We start from the raw sequence: 14,103 nt of genomic DNA on the forward strand, positions 1-14,103 counted from the left end.
ATCACAGCATAAAATAATTGTATGCACATAACTGTCATTCATGTTGGTTAGAGGTTGAACCCTGCTGAATTTGCCTCTCATCTGACCAATATAAACATAGAGCATCTGTGAGGTGAGCTGCATTTTAGAAAGTGAGTCAGGACACAGCATGATGCAGCTCAATTTGAGGGGCTTTTTGATATTCCACATCTTTGATCACTATAGATTTTTAAGGCAGTTACTGTAAAATACTGGTAAGAAGTACAGCTAAGGAAAATGCAAATGAGCTCAATAAAGACTCCCGGGCTTTTTGGGTATGTAAGGTTATCCAGTCTGTTTACAGATCACAGTCTGCTAGAATGAAACAAAATCAAACCAAACCCTTGCCCTGAAGATATAATTGGCAACATTAAGAATCTTACAATACCCCAGGGACAGTAGTTGCATCTCTACTTCACCACATATTATTGTTGAAAATATTATTCAGCTGTTTATTTATCTAGAATTAGCAGATTAGGGAGTAGTGTTTTAGTGGATACCAAACATCTGTGATAGCAGTTTCAGAGTAATAGACTGAAACAGGCACTGTATCATCACTTTGGGGAAGAATGTAGGCAAATACAGTTTCTTCTTTTTCCTTTCTTTTCCAGGTCAGCTTTGCTAACAGCTATCTGGGCTCAGACCCCAGCTCTTGAATCTCACATTTTATTAAGTACTCACTTTGCCACTAGTCATTCAGAAACAGCCTTGTGTAAGGTATTAAAGAACGAGTAAGCCAAATGAGCATTTCAAGACCCTCATATGGCTTTCATATAGCTGGGCAGAGTGTGTCTTTTCACAATTGCAAACCTTTCTTCAAGTCGGATGTTAACACTTTCAGAGTAACTTTTAATGCCAAAACAACGTCCTTCCCTTTCAGTTCAAAGAAAACACAACATCTGTCATAATGTGAAATGTAGATTTAATGCAAGTGTCAAGTCAGGCACTTGGTAATGAGGTAAAAACCCTTGAGATTCTAAGTCTCTCTTCCACGCTATCCTATTACAGGGAGGGGAAAGGAAAGAACTGTTTCTTTGGCACTTAGCAGCTTTTCTGTGTCCCTTATCTATCCTTCCCGGACATCTTCTGTAAATTAGTACATTTTTCCTGGCAGTGATCCTGAGAGGGAGGAAGGTGTGATAATGTTTGCTTTGCGGCAGAGGGAAACTCAGGTGCAGACCAGCCACAGTCCGTGCTCGCCGCGGCACTGCCCGGAGCCCCCAGCCCCGGCCGGGGCGGTCACGGCTCCCCAGGGGCAGCGCAGCGCTCCCCAAACGCGGCCGCGTCCCGCGGGACGCTGCGGGGCGGCGGCGGAAGCGGCGGGGAAGCAACAGGCTGGTGGCAGCCGGGGCCGGGGGAAGGCAGCGGGGAGCGGGGCCGGAGCTGTCCCAGCAGCGCGGAGCGGGCGCTGCAGCCGCCGAGGGCGAGCGGGCACCGAGCCGCTCCGGGGAGCCCGCACCGGGGAGCCCGCACCGGGGAGCGGGGGCGGCCAGCCCGCCTCCCGGGAAGCGCGGGCTCGGGGCAAGGACTCGCACATGTCTGAGTGCAGAAGCAGAAATACTTGCTCTTCGGATATCCCCTCTTCTCCCCGCCTCGCCCCCCATCCCAGTTTTCCTCCAGCCTCTCTCCGCCGTTCTCCCAGGAAGGCTGGAAGCGGCCACGGGGTAACCGCGGCACGGTAAGAATATGGGATTTCGGGATGCAGATGTCACATCACCCTGCAAACGACTCCCGCAGTAGCACTTTATCAGGATTTCAAACTGCATCATTTATCTCTTTTAGAAAAGCGTCTCTCGGTGGAGATTGCCCTCAATAGACCTGCCACAAAAACATTTTAGTGTTGCTCTTGTGCTTCTGTGCATCGCACTGCGAAGGGGTCCCAGTGGTCCCCTGGGAATACAGGGAGTTGTGAGAAGTTACACAACTGGCCACCAGACTAATCCACTCCCTCTACCTTCCCGCGAGTACCTCCCCCTTCTGCTCTTTTTTTCAATAGCAGCGCTTTCTCAAAATCTCAGGTTACTTTGCTAAAGAGTTCTCAAGCCTCATAGTTTCTGCCCTTGTCTCTGCCTCCAGCTCCTTAAGAGCCACCCAACCCCAGCGATTGGATTGGGCAGCCCGTCTTGACACACCACTGTGCTGAGTGCTTGAGGACGTGTTTCAACAGATGGTTGGGGTTAGTGTGTGTCATCACACTCGAGTGGGGATTAGGGGAGAGAGGCAGCCTTGCTGGAGCTGTGTGGTCTTCCCCAAGTGTGAGCTGCAAGCAAAAGAAGAAATACCTAGCTCTGGGGGAGAAGCGGGAAGAATCGTTTCCAGCAGCTCAGAGGGAAAAATAAAACCGCACACTTTGTTCAGGTAAAGTAAAAGGTACCTCATGCTTCTCTCGCTCTCTCTCTCTCTCTCTTTTTTTTTTTTTTTCCTTCACGGTTTTCAGAGGAATGCTAGCACAGCACACTTGTCAAAGCCAGTTGCTGCTGCCTTATCAATGCTGCTATTGTACGGCTGACAGATAACAGCGAGCACAGCCTGATGCTTGGCTGTCTTCATAGAGCTAACACTCTTAGCGCCGCTAAGGTCACGCTTTCGGAGGTGTAGATTGGAAAATCTCCCCGGGAGCGGTGTGTCCCGGCGCTGCGGGAGCCGGCTCTGCTCTCCCCGCAGGCAGCGCTCTCCGCTGGGCGCACACGTGTGTGAGAGAGTGTGTGTGTGTGTGTGTGTGTGTGTGTGAGAGTGTGAGAGTGTGTGTGTGTGTGTGTGTGTGTGTGTGTGTGTGTGTGTGTGAGAGTGTGAGAGTGTGAGAGTGTGTGTGTGCGTGTGTGTATGTGTGTGTGTGTGTGTGTGTGTGAGAGTGTGAGAGTGTGAGAGTGTGTGTGTGCGTGTGTGTATGTGTGTGTGTGGGTGCCCGCCCGGGGTCTGGGGGTGCCACCGTGGGTGCTGTGTCTGGGGGTGCCACCGTGGGTGCTGTGTCCGCGGTGCCACCGTGGGTGCTGTGTCCGCGGTGCCACCGTGGGTGCTGCGTCCGCGGTGCCACCGTGGGTGCTGTGTCTGCATCTCCCGAGCTCCGGCAGAGCCGTGGAACTGCGTGCTCGGGCGGGAGAAGGCACCGCGGCAGAGTATCCCCCAGGTTTGGAGCAGGATGCTGCAGCCTGTCTGGGGCTCAGCTGGGAGGCAAACCAGAATATTTTGAAAGTGCGTTAGAGATGTCTGTAAAGTTTGAAAGCTCCTTTATAGAGACCTGCCTGGGCTCCTGACAGTCGGCATCGAGATGGTTTGGCTAACACATGGTGTAAAGTTAAGAGAAAATCAGGGAAGTAGGGAAAGGCAGGGTACAATGTAACACTGCTCTTGCAGCTGCAGCAGAGCAGATGGATGTAATTCATTTGCAGATCTGTTTGTGAAAGTTTTACAAGTCATTGAAAACTAAGTAGCATCACTATAATGGATCATTAAAGACTCGCTATATTTATAGATTCTAAACTAGCAATCTGAAGTGTTAATTAGACGTAGGCAAAAATTTATGTTTAGGAAGGAAGGGGGGCAGAAATATAATTAGAAATTAGTTATGGAAGTACTCTGCTATCATTTTCATTTAATTCCGCTATTAAGTTCATTGATGTCTGGAGCGTGGGAAGCCCAGCAAATTAACTAAATCAGAAATGTTATCACTAATTACAATATGTTAGCTTATCAGAAAAGACGTTTTCATTGTTTTATTCTAAATTATCTAGATGGAGAAATTAGAGGATGGATTATTTTTCCTTTTATTTGGTTTGGAGTTGTTTGCTTTAAAATTTGCTGTATATATATGCTGTTTTCCTGTGCAGAGTAACAATATTATTTGCTTCTTTTGCACCTTAACAGTTCTTCACAGTAACTGTCACATACCTCTGGTGCTTATGAATTATTGGCCTCCTACTTGTGAAAGAAATCTAACACTGTCCTCACCACTTACAGGTGAGATATTCTATATATAATACTGTATCTAATGTGTTCTGAAATAAGATCTGTTTAGTAGGCTGAGCAAGGGGATTTATAGCTGGTGCTTTGTGATTTTGGTATTCAACAGTGTAACGATGCCCATAACCCCATGTTTCATGTTGCACCTATATTTTTGCCTCAAACCAACTTTTTTTGTTAACTTTTTTCCTTGAACAGACTATTTGGCCTCTTTATAGGTTGTTCTCAGCTTGTATTTTCAAACACACTCTTTAGTGCGAATGTGTCCTCAGAAGTCATCCACAGCAATTTGAAACAGAGAATTAGCTAAATCCCAAAAATCACCATGCAACCAGACCAAGATTTATGTGAATAAATTTGACCATTTTGGTTTTTTCTCTCAGTCTACACTTTCTCATTGTAAAAAGTGATGGAAACTTTTACAAGCTTCAAATGAAAAACAAAACCAAAGGAAAACCTCATTATAGCTCCACGTACAAGTCTTGTATATTGGATTTCTCCTCTTTCTCCCAGTGTGTCCTGTGAGAAGCTCAGTATGCCAGCTTCAGCACACAGAGGTTCAGACTTCAGCAAAGCTGAGGTGCAGCACTGTGAGCTGCAGAGCCTGGTGCTGTCACTGCCTAGCTGAAGCCTATCCCTCTTTGTGGGTATCACAGATCAGATGATCTACAAGAAACCATATTTTTAAAGAAAGTGCATAGCTAATTACACATGCCCAGCTTGTTATTGTTTTACTAGGGGGAAAAAAAGCAAACTAGTTTCTCTAGCACTGCCAGAAAATCTTGCTGAGAAACTAGGAACAGCAAATCATGTTTTTCCTTCCTTCATAATGATGGGGCTGTTTAAAAGACAATGCCCACGGGGCAGTCCAGCTTCTTGTCAAAACGTAATCTACTGTTCCAGATGGTAAACATTCAAAGACATATTTATGGTGACTTCTACATACCTTCCTTTGACATTGGCTTTTTTTTCCCTGAGAGCACTTGTGCTGGGTACACACATGAAGTTCCCATTAGCATCCCAGCAGCTGTAAAAGTGTTCAGAGCTCACAAAGATGTTCTTCACAGTGAGATAAAAATAATCTTAGGAAAAGATCTGAGACAGTACAAGTTCCATGATACGCTCAAGGTAAAAAATTCCAGAGGTACAAAAAAAAAAAAATCCATAAACTGCTGCATGAAAGCTGTAACACATGTTTGTTGCGGCTAATTCATCTTCGCTTGATATGGAATGCTGAACATACCAGGCATGTCTGTACTATCAACTCTGTTTGTGATGTGAGGCAACCTGCTCTGCACAAAAGCTGGTGTGTTTCTTTTTCCCCCAGCTAGTGAAAATTAGGTGGGATACTTATTGTCTTCACAGAGTTTTCAAAGTGTCACCCTGTTTTGGTTTTTTTCTCACTGCTCTGAGCAGTTAGGTAGAGCACAAGGAAATGTTTTCCAGCCAGAATGTGTTCTGCCCTGAATTGTCTTAATTATGTGTCAGTTTATTGCTTGTCAGGGGCTTCCTCTTCTTAGCACTTTATAATTGAGGTGGGTGAGCTAATTATGTCACAATATGCAACTTCATTTTCTGCTTCTTGGCATGTCTCCTTGGCCTTTCATTGATTTTTGTCTCTGTTTCAGAGGAAAAAAATAATTATGATTGGTGTAATTTGCATTGAAAAAAACCGCTTGGTGAATTTCCAAATGGCATGTGAATGCACCTTCAAAAAGTAGGCTAAATTAGATGTTAGGAAAAAAATTGCATGTAGAAATCCAAAAGTATCCTAGAGATTGCAAGTAACAGTGTGAAAATTATTGTAACCTCTCTTATTTCAGTCAGGAACTGATAAAACCAGTTTATTTTAAATGTTGTGATGCTGGGTACAGTGCTCCTAAGTGTGCAAGCCATTATAAAAATCACACTCAGTGGACATTAGATTTAGACAGCTAAGGAAAAAAAAATATTAGAAAACATTTGCAAATTCTTTTCTGGCTAGAAACACTTTATTGCAGACTATCTATTTTGACAGTCTGCAGGTTTTTTATCTAGCTTTGTTTAACTTATACCCTACACTTGATTGTATATATATATATATATATATATATATGTATATATATGACCAAATGCTCATGCAGGATCAGGAGTTTGAGCCTTGTGTAATGATGTCAGGGCCCATTCTCACACTGATGAGGCAGGACACTTGTTGCAGATGTCATGGGAGTCATGGGTTCCATGATTTCCTTAGCTTTAGAAAGAGCTTTGGGGGATTTGTGTTTGAGTGGGAAGGCAGACTGATGTGATAACAATTGAGAAAGCTCCTTTCTGAGCCCCTTGAGAGCTGCAGTGTTCAACAGAGAACGAGGGTCCCGTGACAACTCTGCGGTGACAGAGAAAGAATCCAATTAGTGGCCACTCCTGCTGTTGATACTGGATCTCTCCTAAAACATTTCCACCATTACCACCCCCATTGTAATCCCATCCACGACACTGATAATGGGATCAAGAGTGTCTTTTCAGAATGCCTGTTTAAATTTTAACTGCCATCTTTGGGGATTTCGAGGATATTAAATCAGAAGGCACTGAATAACACAGCTCTCAAGAGAGCTTTGTGACACCCATAAGACACAGTCATTTTCCTCATACTACCCTGTCCCAATGCCTCCATCACAGGTAGAGCTGCATTAAGTGGGCTGCAGGTGAAGTGGGGGGGCTGAATGTGCATAGTGAATAATCCATTGAGGTGTGGCTGTCCCTGCACCGCAGTTACCTGCAGCCCTTGTCCCTGAGCAGCCACACGTGCAGAAAGCAGCAGAGGAGGGGAGTGGGAGGGGGTACAGTCCCCTGTGCTGTGCCCTAGCAGCAGCAGCAAGTCACCCTGCTTCTCCTTTAACAAGCCTTCAGCCATCACTCTGGATCAGCAGTGTAATATTCTCTCCTGCCCCCCTCGGATTTTTTTCTCTTTCACTTTCCTTGCTCCAGCGTTAATTCATCACTTCCATGTGATCAGAGTGCAGTAATTCCATTGCTATTCCTACCAAGAGGGGCAAGTTCAGTGCTGTCATGTGCTTGGAGAGGAAGCTGTAAAGTGGAAAGGCTCAAGGTTCTAAGCAGTGTCACCTCAGAATGCAGCACAGTAATTATTAAATTATTAACCAAACAAGACTCTCCTTAGCTGAATTATTTTAGCACATTTCAGTCATGTCAGTAGACTGCTTTTGAGGGCCCCTGCAAGATCTTTGTTTAGCATTGCTTATTCATACTCAAAAGTTGTTAACTGGTGAGAGTAATTCCATTTTAATTTCATGTGTCCTAAGAATTTTATTTTCTGAGGAAACTAATGCTTGTTTCATCTTATGGTTTAGGCACACAGGAGATTTAGTGTCAGTGATTTTCCTGGAACTGTAGTTCTCACTTTCAGAGTCTGCTGGAATGGTTGGTAAACCTTAGTTACTGTGTGTGCTCTATTAATCCTGGAGCTCTGAACCTTCCCAGTCATAACCACCACTGGTGGTTTGGTTACAGTGAAACATTTTTTGATAATAGTTGACCTTTACACTCAAAATTTTATCATGATTTCCCTTTTTTTTTTATAATTATTTCTTTTGTAGCAAAAATTGACTTACAATTAAATATTAACTTGCATTATAGTATTTAAATCTGCATATTTCGTAGTATTGCTGGAATATATACTGCAATATTTCTAGAAGTGGTACTGTGCTTCAGAATTCCAGGCTGCAGATCAGTGCTAGACTATCTGTAGAATACTTCATGGAGTTTCTATATAGAAGCAAAAGACTAGAAAGTCAGTGATGCTGTATTCCGAAAAAAATCCTATCCTGGTTTGAATGTAATTGTGGCACTGCAAGCTGCCATTTCTCTGTGATGTGAATCTAACCCATCTTAGCAAGGAGAGGAGCTGCTTGACAGCAGCTGTATTTTTATGGTGCTTCACAGGAGGTGAACTCTGTTTGGAAAGCCCACAGAGAAGATGGGGAAGCTTTTGGCACTAGGGTTCTGGAGAATAAATGTAACAGGGAGCTGAACACAGGGGATTGTTTTTCTCAAAAGCATCTATTAAAACCGAATAGTGGTCTGTTCCAGTATTGTGATTGCAATGTGCCAAGATGTTCGTTATTCTACCATGTGCACTGTTTTGTCTGTTTTCACTTAAATACAGAAAAATGTGTTGCCAAGCCTGTAAATGTCTGCAAAACTGCCAACTCTCCTGACTTTTATCAGTAGTCTGAAGATATTTAGCCTTCTTTGTAAAGCTTCAAGTGTAAGAGTCAAGATATAATGTGAGAAGTTCAGATCTCTGGTTTCTGGTTTTTTAAGCCTAATCCTCCTGGTTGCTGAGACAGCTGGTTTGCATGCAGCTCTAGAAACATGAAGGAAACTAACAGAAATCCCAAATCTGCCTATGTAAATGCATGCAGGCTGTGTGAACAAGGTGGGTTTGTGCATGTTGTGCCTGGCAATTAAAACAACCCAACTTTTTTTCCTGAGGTTTACTGTAATCAGCTCCTCCTGAAATTTCTGATCGGTCGTCTGATAACTCCCATTTTGTTAAAGAGGTTTTATTGCAACAGAGGGTGAGGTTTCTTTTCTCCTCTCAGACAGCAGAATAGCTTGCTGCCCTGGAGAAACCCATCCTTGATCTTCCCATCCTCTGCCTGCAGCAGTGTGTTCCCATCTCCTTCCTTGTGCCAGGTTTGGCTCTTGGCTCACCTCCTGGAGTGCGGAATGAACTCATCAGGGCAGTGGGAAGCTCTGTTGGCTGGCTGCCTGCTGAGTTGGTTCATCTCAGCAAGTGGACAGAGGGTCCACATGGAACCATGAAAGTGGTTGGAGCTGCTAGCTTGGGGTGAGGAGGGGAAACATGGCCAACCCTTCAGGGGGCTGTGAGCTGTAAGATATTCAACTACCTGGTGACACCTTCTCGACCCACACACTGGGGCACTGTGTGTGTCCACAGGAGAAGTGTGATAACAGATGTTATCTGGCACAGACTGTGCCAGTGTCACCATGAGCATGAGGCTAAATGTGCACATGTAATGAAGGCCTATCCCTTTTTATTTAGAGAATCGCTGCAGTGTCACTCAGAATACAGAAAATCCTCCCTTACCACTTCTGACTCTCTAACCCAAGAACTAGGATTTGGAGAGAAGCTAGTAAGTGGTGTGGAGAGAAAAGAGGAAAGAAACAGAAGTGCTTGCTCTGCTGCTGCTTTAAAAAGGTGAATAAGATTCTGAGGGTGGGATTCAGCCTGCATAGCCAAGGTGCCCCTTGGGTCTTAAATACTTACACAGCAGCTACCTAAAGGCATGCTCTGTCTCTGATCAATGAAGAGAGTCCTCCTGAAAACCTCCAGGGACTGCAGTTAGGAAAGCAGGATTTCCTTTTGTAAATCTTCAAAGGCACCTGCCTCTTTCCATATGTAGGGTTGAAGCTGGCTTGCTTTGTAAAGATTTTTGAGGAGCTTAACCTGGAAGAACTTGATATCATCTTGAGTTTCTTTTCCAGCCCATAGATGAGCGATGGCATGGATAAACACTGTATTTGAACAGCTGTGGTGTAATTCCTACACAACTCTTTAAGGTGTCTCCTATACATTCCACAGAAGAATGCATGAAGCAGGTCTTTCATTTGAACCCTGGAGATATGATGCACTGGAAGGGATTAGGATACTCAGATTAAATGTAGTTTTGGTACTGACTGTAGAAATGGAACACTGTACTCCTCCAAAGTGTTACCTGTTCTACTGCTGGGTTATACTGACAAAAAATGTGAATGTAAGTTATATAGGTTACACACAAATGTTTTAAAAATCACTCAGTGTTGTTACTTAAAGAATGTTTCAAAGGCCTGTGGGGTAGATAGAGCTTAGGGGAATCAGTGATGGTGCTGGTGGTGCCCACAAGCAGTAAAATCACAATGAGGAATAATGGATGATCTTAGAGGAATATGATGGACAAAGAATGGAAGAAAGAGAGAAAAGCAAGAGATTCAGGACCCATGTTTCTGGGTCTACCTATGCTAAAACTTTTGAGGATTATTTCCCAGTGACTTGACTGCCTAGGGGCATGCCAGTCACAAATTAGAGAACAGTGGTGCAATAATAAACTGAACATCCTGAAACAAACAGCACAGGATGCCTTTTAACTGTCACCTTTTTTTTGCACCCCAAGGACTGTAAAAATGCTAGGAATCATATCTTTTAGAATAATACTTGAGTTTTGCTAACTTTGTGACAATAAATAATTCTGCATTAATCCAGCCTTTGTAGAAACATTGAGCAAGGGTTCCTTTGATGTCATTGCCCACTATTTTATTTTAGCTATAACATCTGAAATCTTGAATGTGTGTTTAGTAAAACACATGTGAACTTACCTTGTTGTTATCTATTATACATCTAGGGCCAATTTATGAACTGAAACTGTAACACTGTCTACTTGGCCACCAGGAGATGGTAGGATTTAGGGAGACAACTACCACAGTTAGACCAATAAAAATGTTCTGAAGTGAACACAAGTATCTGTCAGGAATTCCAGTAGTTTCTTTTATCTCTGTATCAGTAGGAGGTTGATATTTTTTATACCACTGTAAACTTCCATCCATTGCCAATATTCAGGCTTCCTGAGCTCTACTGCTCTGCAACTCAACTCCTAAATGAAAAAGGCCACTGAATTTGGGTTTTGTTTTCCTTCTGCTTGGTATGGAGCATTCCTCTAAAGCAAAGATCCTCTGAAATGAGAAAGGGAAAAATGAAGAGACTTTGAGGTGTGCACAGTCAGGTATCACCTGAGTCCTCAAAAGAATAGCAGTTCAACATAGGAAATGTGCAGCTACAGAGACGTATTGAAAGAAGTACACCATTTTTTCAGATTTTCCCCATCCTTTGCAGCTCACATCCCATTTTGTCTTTCAATAAATTGCTCTGCAAACATCTCCTCTCCATAAATTTTGCACAGTTTTGCACATCATCAATTTGTGAAGGGTTTGATATGCAATATAACCATGTCTCAAGAAATAGGTCTGTGTTACAGCTATTTATTTTGGTCTTGGGTACCATGGATATCTATAGCACAAAGAGGACATCTATCAAATCCTGTGAAACCTTTAGAGAGGATAATAGTTGCCAACATGCAATGTGCTCTGCAAAAGCCAGATAAAACAAGGACATGGCTAAGTATAGCTGATGTATGTGCTGTCTTGGACAAGTGACATTGAGGAACTGTACCTTGATATTGTGTGTTTTGAGCACCCTGTGTACCTTGTATCTAAGGATAGAGAATTTACTGCACTTTCTGGTAGCTGCAGAGCATTTGCAGTGAGAGAATATCATGTGTACTTTGTGTATTCCTACTTTTAAATACCGTGTAAAATCCTTAGTTGTTGCTAAGAAATCCAGAGAGTTATTGGAGAGAATCACTTCCTGAGGATCTTGAACCTGTGTTGAGGGAGTTCTGCAATGACATTCATATGCCTATCACCTTGCTTTTGGGTGCTGGTTCAAGGCTGCTTTGAATAAAGCTGTTTCCTACATACAGTTTAATGAGGTCATCAATATGGGCATCAGAGCTCGAGTTCAGGTGAGTGATGCTGCTGCTGTGACCTGTCTGCTCCACTCCTCCAATGGAGATTACTCATGCACACACCTTGGGAGGCCCAGGGCAACATACAGTGCAGAGCAAATTTTCATTTCCCACAAGAATATTTGCCCTTCAGTCACAGACCATTCAGATAACAGCAGTAATTCAACCACTCTGCATTTGCTGCAGTATCACAGCTCAGTACTGAAGCCTGAACTGTGACACCAGTGCTACCATGGCAGTGGAAGAGGGACACAGACATGTGGAGTACCAGGGTGTTGAATCTGGCGGCTATTTGAACTATTCACTGCTTTGTTTTAGTCTCCAGCCACCAGTGACTGCCAGAGTTGCTGTTTCCCTGCCTACAGTAGAAGAATATGCTGGGCTTTTCAGTTCAGAATTGATTTCAGTAATGCATGTATTTATGAGTCTGGTTTTTGAAGTCATACCCAACTGTCAAACAACTCATCTCTAAAGAAAGTATTGCAGTTATTTTGGATGAGAGCCTAACACAGGGGGAGGTAGAGCAGGTTTCCTAGAATGCCTCACCCATCTCTTCCAGACACCTTGCTGAGTCACATCTGGTATGAAATGAAGAGTCCATGTCTCACTCCTTCAAAGCTCTGTGTGGGCCACTCTTATTGTTTGAAGAAGCTTTTTGCCCACTTCATCATGAATTGCCAACATATACAGTTAATAGGAACAGTGGTAGTGAACAATGAAGGATGAAAATTGAGGTGGGCAAGAAAGTGCCATGCTGACACTATAGGGCAAGAGACATCACATATTAGACTGAGACACTAGGGAGCTTCTAAAATAGATGGAGTAGGAGTTTGAATCGTGACTGATAGATATCCCAAAGGAAGGCAGACCAGACTGATAGATATCCCAAAGGAAGGCAGATTTGGTGAGTGGAGAATGGAAAGAAAATATATTATTTTTCTCTCCCAGCAGCATTTCTTTGTGTTTGTTCCAGATATCTGTTGATCCATTCACATATCAGTTTGCTCAAAGGTGTTCTCATCTGTTCTTCCAGGAAAAATCCTGAGTGTGGCATTTACCATATATTATATTCTATTGCCCAGTAACCATAGTTGCTGTTATGGACATGAGGAGGGAGACTCAAAGCAGAGCTATTTTGTTTTCTAAGCAGTTTGGAAATTACATACCTGTAGACATTAATTTCCATCTCTTTTTTAGTGCTTGAAGAAAATTCTTTTTTCCTTAGAAGCTTCATATAAAAAAATAAAAATTCCACTTTGGTAAAGCCACATATGCCTTGGTAACTGTTCAGCTTAGAGTACATGTACATGGAAGTACACAGGGTGGTTGATTACCTTGCATACCTCTGCCTCTATAATTTCCTAAGGTAAAGGTATTTTTTCTCTTTCTCTTTCTTATGCATCCTTCATACATTCCCCTATTTTGTGTACAGTACACAAATTGTTTTCCATTTGCATTTTTATATTTTGACAAAAGATGCTTTTAGATCTTGTCTTCAATGCTGTCAGGAAACTGCTTTAAATGAAAGTGTGGAGTGATGTGGAATAGTTTTAATGAAGACCAAAAGAATGTGCACTTCATCTTTTTCATAGGAAGTTTTTTACTGTTCCATCCTGTGCCCTACTTAAATACATTGGCCTTTTTTGACCTTTTCCTTGATGAATGTTAAGTAGAAAATATCTTGGCTGCAACCTTTCCAGCTTAACCAGAAAGACTTTCCACAGTTCATCTTTACTTTCCCTGCTATGGCCATTCATCTTTCCTGAATCAAAATTGTTACACTGGATTTTCAGAGGGAAATTAATAGCTTGTGGCATTGATGATGAAGTGTCAAGCCTTCTTCTTTCATGTCTCCAGCTCTATTTTGCTAGTGATGATTTTGTCAGTTCTCTTGCTAGAGATTAACAAATCTTGGGAAAAAATCTGTTTGGTTAATGGTTCCCTTCCAAGCATCTTCTTTGTTGTCATTAGGAACAAATGAACAGAGTTGCTGCATTTGCAATTTATTGAGCGCATTGCTTCTGCAAAAATCTAGAAATATTGCTATGTTTTCCATTTCTGTCTGGGCCTCTTTTGTGCCTACTGCCACACACACAGAGTGAGACTGAATGCTTTTGGCTAGATAGGGGGTCTCAGTCCTTGGTGTGCTCACTCCAAAAGACTTTTTCAATCATCCTGTGAAAAAGTTTCAGAGAAACTTTGTCCTTAGGACATTGCTGCTTTGCTGGAAAGGCAGTCATGTTCTTCAGGTACCACACTCTTGAGAGGAGAAGAGCTTGGTCTGAAGCTCTCCTGCCCTCAGTCTCAGTAGTAACCATTGTAGAATTTTGAAGTTTGGGATGTCTCCGTCTGTTATGACACATCGAATTGCCTGCCTTCCATGGAGCTTTGTTATGAGACACACAGTAATGTGCAGTGATAGTGATAGCTACTGTGTAGTGCAGGAAAAGAACAAGCCAATCTCCACACTAAAATTTCATTTTGGTTTAGTTCTCAATGTACATTTTGCCCTCACAAAGCACAGTGGTATGATTAGCACTGC

At 42.9% G+C, this 14,103-nt stretch overlaps 1 protein-coding gene across 1 annotated transcript in view; it reads left to right on the forward strand.

Moving 5' to 3' along the window:
• The first annotated feature begins 2,172 nt into the window (after positions 1-2,172).
• Positions 2,173-14,103, forward strand: part of SULF1 (sulfatase 1) — a 122,869-nt gene continuing 110,938 nt past the window's right edge. The window contains exons 1-2 of the mRNA XM_058800904.1: positions 2,173-2,376; positions 3,883-3,975. The gene's annotated coding sequence lies outside the window, so the exon portion shown is untranslated. The remainder of the gene's footprint in view (positions 2,377-3,882; positions 3,976-14,103) is intronic.

This window comes from Ammospiza caudacuta, chromosome 1 (assembly GCF_027887145.1).
Source record: "Ammospiza caudacuta isolate bAmmCau1 chromosome 1, bAmmCau1.pri, whole genome shotgun sequence".
Lineage (NCBI taxonomy): Eukaryota > Metazoa > Chordata > Aves > Passeriformes > Passerellidae > Ammospiza > Ammospiza caudacuta.